The sequence below is a fragment of the Mustela erminea genome, chromosome 14, assembly GCF_009829155.1.
Source record: "Mustela erminea isolate mMusErm1 chromosome 14, mMusErm1.Pri, whole genome shotgun sequence".
Taxonomy (NCBI): Eukaryota; Metazoa; Chordata; class Mammalia; order Carnivora; family Mustelidae; genus Mustela; species Mustela erminea.
In genome coordinates this window covers 69,133,920-69,142,907 of record NC_045627.1, presented here as the reverse complement: position 1 = coordinate 69,142,907, position 8,988 = coordinate 69,133,920, and the positions used below count along the sequence as shown (strand labels likewise).

General features: G+C 38.9%; 1 non-coding gene across 1 annotated transcript; it reads left to right on the top strand.

Annotated features, from left to right (window-relative positions):
* The first annotated feature begins 6,999 nt into the window (after nucleotides 1–6,999).
* LOC116573792 lies at nucleotides 7,000–7,106 on the top strand. Its single transcript, XR_004279001.1, has one exon. It is a non-coding gene; the product is annotated as a U6 spliceosomal RNA (small nuclear RNA).
* Nucleotides 7,107–8,988: the final 1,882 nt, after the last annotated feature.

Genomic DNA, 8,988 nt, shown 5'->3' with positions numbered 1-8,988 from the left:
TAAGAAAACCCCTGTGTTGCCTCATTATTCAAGTCTTACATTATAGTTAGGATACTTAGAAATTTTAATGAGGAAATCTCTTTGAATTTAGTCCATGGTTATTAATAGCTGTGATTAGAAATTGTTTTCCATTTTCATCATATGTTCTTTAAATCAAGCCGATCATATTGGCAGACTTTTGGCAGGAACAAAGGAAGTGATATTTAGTGTGATTTGCAGCTACCCCAAGTAATTTCCATCTTTTCTCTAGTGTCTTCTCCAGAGTGGAAGCACCATTTAACTTGTCATCCCAGAACCTACTCAGTGCCAACACATCAATACTCTGGCCCAGTCAGAATTATGGTCGTTTCTGTGTGCACAGACAAAGGAGAAAAATATGAGAAATTTTGAGTAATACCCACTAAATTTTTCTATGTGGTCTTTAATTGATATCCTGCCATGTGTTTTCTCTTGGCATGTACTAAGCCAGGGGACCATGCTCTTACTTGGGACTTAACATCAGTATTTATATAAACCTATGAGAAAAGTCAGACATTTTGGGATTGTAAGCAAGTATTTGATGTGCTAAACTTCCTTTCATATAATCTGTGTGGAAATTCAACGAAGCCAGAAAGTTGACAATCGATGAACAAGTAAATCCTGAGTATTCATCGTGTCCCTCCCTAACAATGTACTAAGGAATGTGGAGTAATAAAACATGTCCCTTCACTGATACTGCTAGGCAAGCAAAATGTGACAATTAACAAGGGAACAAAAAGTAAAAAATCATGGCAATTAGCCAAATTATAGCTTTTTTTTAAACCTCATGGAAAATACAAATTATGGGTTTTTGAAAATTCAGAATAGTTACTGTGTTATAAAAATAATACATCTGAACTATATTTGGATAAACAGTTAAAATCAAGAAAATTTAAAAATTTAAAAGTGAAAATAAAAATTGCTATTATAATATCTCTTAGAAATATTCTGTTCAACATTTTCATGGCTATCATTTCAGTATACTATATCTCATGCTATTTTCCGATGCTTGTTGAATGCTTTTGAGTCAACAACTATAAAGTTTAAAATAGTCATTAAAACTCCAAGATGAAGGGGGCGCCTGGGTGGCTCAGTGGGTTAACCCTCTGCCTTCGGCTTAGGTCATGATCTCAGGGTGCTGGGATCAAGCCTCTCTGCTCAGCAGGGAGCCTGCTCCCCACCCCCCCCCCGCCTCTGCCTACCTCTCTGCCTGCTTGTGATCTCTCTCTCTGTCAAATAAATAATATATTTTTTAAAAAAATCCAAGATGAAGAAGATCTGGCACATTCCCGTGCTGACACTCTTTGAAGGTCAATTAATGATTACAAGAAGCTTTCTTAGGATATTTTAGAGATGAAAAGAGTGAATGACTACACAGTTGATGATGACAATACTCTTGGAATCTGAGAGTTTGTGAGGAGATTGTCACACTCATGAGAAGTATCTATAGTTAGGTATATAGGGTACATGTGTCTGGTCCTGTGATCAGAAATAGATGGTAGCACTTGGTACAAGCCGGATTTATGGTATAGACCTTAAGGTTCGACTGCCAGCACCAGACATATGCCTGAAAGTTTGTTAGAAATACAGAACTCTGCTTCTTCAGATTCACTACATAAGAAACTGCTTTCCCCGACAAAAATTCCTGAAAGATTCCTCCTAACATAAAGTTTGAAAATACTTTCAAACATATGCCAGGATGGTCCATCCGAGGGAGTGCTCAACGAAGCCAAGGAGGTTAGAGAAGCTTCGAAGACCCTCTAAATGTACCAAGGAATTTCAACATGAGTTGTAAAGAAAACAAACAAATAATACCAAATTCCAACAGAATCAAAACAGGATCTTGAAATGTACATATACACTTGGTAAACAATCATAAAGAGGAGTAACAGTAAGAGACCAATGGTTTAAATACAAGTTATAAAGGGCAAACTAGAAATTGAGGACCGTTTATCCATGAGTGCATTTTCCCCTTCCATTTGGAGGAAAGATAACCTAAAAAATACTCTAAAGATGTATCTGAAAATTACCAAAGATCATCCTTTGAGAAAGAGTAGCTTCTGGCAGGGTTAAAGAAGAAAGTTCTTGTCCCACTTTTAAAAAAAATTATTAATTCTTTAATTACGTGCCAAAGAAGTACTTTAATTTATATCAAAGACAGTCAAAATATACAAAGCTAGGCTAAAGAAATAAGGCTAATAGGACCCTGAATATAACACTAAGGATCTATTGGTATGCAGGTAGGAAATACTGAAACTAGTTATTTTATGTTTTAAATTTACATTATTTTTCCTATTGCATAACATACAGAATTGTAAAATTTAACAGTCGTGTTGTCTATAATAAACAATGCACCAAAAATACATACTGAAAAGTATTTTTACTGATGTGTTTCCTATCTCAAAATTATACATTTACTTATTTTAGTTTATTATTTTGATCTCTTTTCCCCAAAAGTTTGCCAACAGTTTGCTACTTGATTAAGTTTATGAAATAGTAATGTAATGATTTATTTTTTCCCCCTTTTTTATTAAGGAGAAATGCTGTGTCTCCAAGTATGAGCAATTGCTTTTTTAAGAGATTCTTTCAGGGACTGTCATTGATAAATTATATCAATAAGCCTTGTTTTTAACCTTATCCAATCTCCTATGTAAGAACCAAAAATTACCATATAACTAGGTAGAACAGAGCAGCAACAGAGAAAAAGTATAAGTACTTCATAATGACTCTATACACATATAGCTTTAGACCTAGTTGTCTCTAACTAAATGTTGGTTAATTGGATGATAACTACTAATTCCCAGGCCCAATGTAGAATTTAAATCTGTTTTTCCTCAAAGCATGTTCCCAAGCTTTCCTCAACCAGATTCTCCTAGTGTTTTGTGAAACACTATGTGGGCACAAGACCACTGCCACTCGTTCAGAACAGGGGTGGAATGTAGCCATCTGTATTTATCTAAAAGTGCTTCAATGCTTCCAATGCATTTTAAAGTTTGAACACCCATGATTTCAGGGTGCCTGGGTGGCTCAGTCAGTTAAGGGTCTGCCTTTGGCTCAGGTCACGATCCTGGGGTCCTAAGATTAAATCCCACATCCTTTTCTTGCTCAGTAGGGAGCCTGCTTTTCCCTCTGCCTCTGACCCTCCACCCGCCCCCCCGCGCTGCTCTGAATGCACATACTCTCTCTCAAATAAAATCTTGAAAACCACGGATTTCAAGATCTTTACCTTGATATAGAAATGGTTTCCTTTCAGGACCAAAAAAATGCCACAAAATGTTTGTAATTTTTATCCCCTGAATTTCCATACATTGCTAATGAAGTTATTCCGGAAGCATAGAGCATACTCTACTGATTATTGACATCTTGTTTTGGTAGTTAGCCAGTTATCAAGATTTATTGTACAGTGGGGTAAATATTGACCTCAGCATTGGCCTATCATTTACCCATTAACTGTGTTCATCTTTTCTGCCTCAGCAGTAAACATCAGATGGGTCCTTAACTGTGGCCACACCGATTTAACCATTTACCTGAAATATGTTTGAGGAACTGAAAGCAATACCGCTGATGAGAAGAGTAGAAAAATTGATTTACATGGCAAGATAAATGGCCAACATTTAAAAAAAAAATGTACTTGCATTTTATTTTAAAAAAGCACTTCAATCATAAAACTCAGATGACTAAACAAAAACAAAGAGAAAAAAAATACAAGAAAAATCTGAATATAGAAAGTTTATCTTTATGATGAAAGTATACCAATATTTACAACAGAGGTCAGTGAATCTTTATAGAATGAACAAACCCATTTTCAAAGGAAATGTTGTATTTGCTGATTTGAACAGACAATACTGAGACATAGTCTTATAAGGGGAAAAGTAAAGATAAAGGAAAATGATGTCAATGTCAATGTCATTGATGTCAATGTCAATGTTGGACCCTGTGGGCTTCTGGCAGAGTCTTCCCGGGAACATGAAGAAAAGGATTCTTCATTTCAAGTAAATCTGAATAGAATACTAAGAAGCTTACTGCAAGGCTGAAGGTGATATAGCCCCTGGAAGGGAGCAGGGCAACGAGAATGGAAAGTGGAGATTGAAGTTGGATAATATGATGTCCCCAGCTCTGCCTTGTACATCCTCAGGCTTTTTTTTTTTTTTTCCCCAAGCAAAACCATCCTTTCTAAAGACACAGAGGCTTCAGACCATTGGTTTTTGTTTTGAGGGGTTTGGGATGTTTTTCGGCGAGGATACTGGTTTTGAGTTTTCTCCAACGTTGATCCATGGTAGCTTTTCTACATTAAACATCAGCCAAGCAGCCTCGATCACCTATAAATCTTTTGAAAAAACGTGCTTTCGAAACCTAGGGCCTCATTCTCAAAAGCACATCGAATACCCTTCCTGGATGACATTTCTGTCTGCAGGAATATCCCAGCCTGTGTGTGGGCAGCATCATTGGTCCTAATGGTTCTTGAGAGGCATTTGGGAAACCTGATTTCATCTCTGGGTAGAGCTGCCACAGAAGGAAGTGACCTAGACGTGACATGTCAGACAATCCCTGTACTTGAGAAAAGACGAGAGCTGCCTTGTCCCCTGGAAGTTTCCCCAGAGGTATTGGGCTAACTTCTTGGTGAGCAGCTCCCAGTCGTCAGTTTTGAGGAGGTGTATTCTGCTGTCAAGCCCCAGTGCTGCCTCATTTACACAGATAAGGAGTTCTAATAAGATACTTTAGAAAGTCACTTATGCCATAAGGTATTCACATTATCTCCAGACATTTCTATTTGGCTAATAGGAAATGAAAGTGTGGATTAATGCCTTTCGCATGCCATTAGAAACTGAGAGGGAGAAACCTCATTTTGGCCACGAGGGGCCTTCTTCTCATGTCTGTTCACTGTTGCCTCAGCTCATCGCCTTCAGTGCTTTCAAAAGCTAAGGATGAATTTTGACTTCATAGAAAATGAGTTTAAGCCAGAAAGTCCATGTGGCCTCCAAACTTTGGATTACTGCCATGGCACGTTGCATTTCACCTTTGATTTAAAGATCGAGAACATGTGGCTTCCTAAAAATGAAAAACTCTTTTGCTCAATTCCCAAAAGGCTAATGCAAGCAGCTGTTAAAGGAGAAATAAAAAGACAGACAGCAGAATTCCAAATAAGCCAGACTTCATACAATTGGGTCACCGATCACCTCTCCGTAACCCTGAGGAGTCAGAGTAGCAAATAAGTCTCCTCCTCCCTTTATCTGACTCCTGATCAAATACCCAATTGCTGGGTATGGCCTCAAGGATAAATCCCACAGGAGATCAGTGAAATTAATAATAAAATATGGTAAGGTAACAATGAGTGATTAAGATCCAGGCATGGTGCCAGGTGTCTTATGTATAAGACCTCATCAAATCCTACCAAACTGGGAAGGTGAGAACTAGTATGTTACCCCATGTTAAAGATAAGGAAAATTACGTTGCCAACTTCAGGGAAAAAAGTGTTAGTAGAGAAACACATAATCTGAGTCTTTAGCCTACAGCTTTAGCTGCACTTAAAAAAAAAAAAAAAGGTGATCAGCAATTAATTTTCTAAAGGGAATCTTTGCATTGGACAAATGCTTCCATATTTGCCTAAATAAAGGATTTCTCAAACAATATCAAGATACTTACACTGATACTGAAACCTCTGCAGTTCTACCAAGCCCTTTCTGTCAGCAAATGGAAGTGACTCTGAAAAACAGCTCTGCTCAGCAAAGGTCAAACCACCTGGAGATGAAGGCTGAGAAGTCTAATCAAGGACATTCAAATGCTCCTTCAAGGTCAGAATTCATGCGCAGTAGGAAGGATATCACTCAGAAAGAGATAAGTGGCAGGGCTATATCAGGATGCGGTTACACTGCTTTCTTATAGGAGGGCCTGCTTTTCCTTTCTCTTAACATTCAAGTCATAACCTACGTTTTCTTTTCTTTGAGACAGCGTTTTCGTGGATGGATTCAAGGCAAGCTTCATCATGTGAAAACTCACCCTTCCCTTTCTAGTTCCTAAATTAATGCCTACTCACTCCTCAGAGCCCTGTTTCATGTACTCCAAAGGACTGGAGATTTGTAGGCCATCTGCCACGAGGGGAGTGTAGCTCCCACCAAGGTCCATGCTCTGCCTTTTCCCCCTCCAGGAACCCCTGAGCCTCACCACAGCCAGCCATCCCAGCAAGGAAAATGGTGCCTGACTTCTCCATTAAAGAGAAAGCCTTAGACTGTGAGGAGAAGCAGGCCATAAAGCCACCAGCTTAACTAAACCTTTACAGTGTTTAGGGGTTTTAAAATATAGGCAATTTGAAGATATCATTGAGCCTGAGCACAGCCTTATCCTAGGTTTTCCTTGGTCTACTCAGAACCAGACTGTGATGGTAAACAGCTGGAAGAACCTCCTAGAAGGACAAAGCCAGTTCCTCATGGTCACTGTGGTCTCCACAATGGATTTATAAGGTGACTTCTTCTCTTGGCTTGACCCCAAAGTGGGGGGCTTGACCCTATAATGCCTACAGAGAACTACAGAGTTCAACCCCAAAGACAGTGCTGGGATATTCAGCATATCCCCCCATGTTCTCAGGAAGGATATCCTACAGGTTCTCCTATAGAGAATCCTACAGAACGTGCCTGGGGAAAAGCATTATCTTTAGAAAAATAATTCTCCACTCCAGCCTTGAAGTGAGAGAGTGTTAAGATCACAGTTTAATGCTCTTTAAGTTGGACTAGCAGAGGAGGAGGTCAGTGTGAATCTGTCTTCAGGGGCAAGTACACATTTAGAGAAAGTGCAAGAAGTGCATCTCTTTTGCTGTGACCCTAACTCAGCACTTCCAGGATTAGGCGATGTTACCAGTTGACAGCAGTTTATTCCAACAGGGTAGAATATTTCTTGTTTTGTTGGATGTTCAATGCATTCATTTGTATCTCAGATTAACTTTAATCCCCACTGCCTCCAATATACACAGAGATGTTAGACTTTGCTGTGCTCACATGGGCAGCACATGTACTAACACTGGAAGGATACAGAGAAGAATAGCGTGGCCCCTGCATAAGGGTGACACACAAATTCATGAAGCCATCAGGCATAAGCCCTGAAACTATGAAACTCTCAAATCGTAGGCGGTAACTCCTTGACATTGACCTTAGTGATGATTTTTTGGATTTCGCACCACAAGCAAAACCCACAGAAGTGAAACAAAACATGCAGGACTAAGTCAAACTGAAAAGCTCCTTCATATCAAAGGAAATTGACACAATCAAAAGGCAACCTCCCAAATGGTTCTATCTGAGAAGGGGCTAAGATTCAAAATCTATAAAGAACTCATGCAGCTCAACAGGCCTAAAAACAGGCTGGTTAAAAAATGGGCAGAGGATCTGAACAGACATTTTTCTAAGAACAAGCTACAAATCACTAATTATCAGGGAAATGCAAATCAAAACCACCAGATACCACCTCTCCTTCTTTAGAAAGGCGGTCAACGGGACAAGAAATGTTGGTGAGGAGGTGCAGAACAGAAAAATCTAGTACATTGTTACAGGAATGTATACTGGTGTAGCCGTTAAAGAAAACAATATGGAGTTTCCTCAAAAAATTAAAATTAGAACTAACCTGTGATCCAGCAATTCCCCTTTCTGGATATTTATCTAAAAAAGAAAACAAGAAAACTCTAATTGGAAAAAATGTGTATACCCATGTTCACTGCATTATTATTACAATAGCCAAATTATGGAAATTAACCTCTGCATCCACTGATGGATAAAGAAAGAATGTTTACACACATGCATGTGCACACAAACTCACATGTATGCACACATATATTATGGAATATTATTTAGCCACAAAAAAGAAGATAATACCATTTGCAAGAACATAGGTAGATCTTGAGGACATTTTGTTAAATGCAGTAGGTCAGACAGAAAAAAAAAATCCCTTAGGATCTCATATGCAAAATCATAAAACAAACAAAGAAACAAACAAAACTCAGAGAACAGATTGGTGGTTGCCAGATGCAGTGGGTAGAGATGTGAAAGAAACAGGCAAAAGTGGACAAAGGCTACAAATTTCCAGTTTTAAAATGAAACATGAAGATATAGTGTATAGCAGGATAAATATAGCTAATAGTGCTATGTTGTGTATTTATAAGGTACTAAGAAAATAGATCTCAAAAGTTTTCATCACAAGAAAGAAAGGAGCTATGGAGGGTACGGGATATCCACATGATTTGTTGTGATGATCATTCCATAATACATGCAAATATTGAATCATTATGTTGTACACCTTAAGCTAATATAAGGTTACACCTTGTTGAAAAAAACTTAGACACTTTCGCTGGGTACATGCTCCTAATAAGAGTCCCAATCCCATACGACCCTTTCAGCTGGGGGCAATCCTGTGGCCTCTCTTTTAAATTAGTTCAACCTGAGAGACAGAATTCATGAACAGCAGGTTTCCTCCTGTTCTAGGAATTGTTTGTATTAATTCAGTATTTCCATAGTGGTGAAATAGTTTGTGTTTTTAGATCATCTTAATAACCCATTGAAGTTGGCATTAAATCATATGTCTAAAGTATCAGTTAAGAAAATCTCACGGGGTGCCTGAGTGGCTTAGTGGGTTAAGCCTCTGCCTTTGGCTCAGGTCATGATCCCAGGGTCCTGGGATTGAGCCCACGTTGGGCTCTCTGATAAGCAGAGAGCCTGCTTCCCTGTCTCTCTCTGCCTGCCTCTCTGCCTACTTGTGATCTCTGTCAAAAAAATAAATAAACTCTTAAAAAAAAAAAAAAAAGAGGGGCGCCTGGGTGGCTCAGTGGGTTAAAGCCTCTGCCTTCGGCTCAGGTCTTGATCCCAGGGTCCTGGGATTAAGCCTCACATTGGGCTCTCTGCTCAGCGGGGAGCCTGCTTCCTCCTCTCTCTGCCTGCCTCTCTGCCTACTTGTGATTTCTGCCTGTCAAATAAATAAAATCTTATAAAAAAA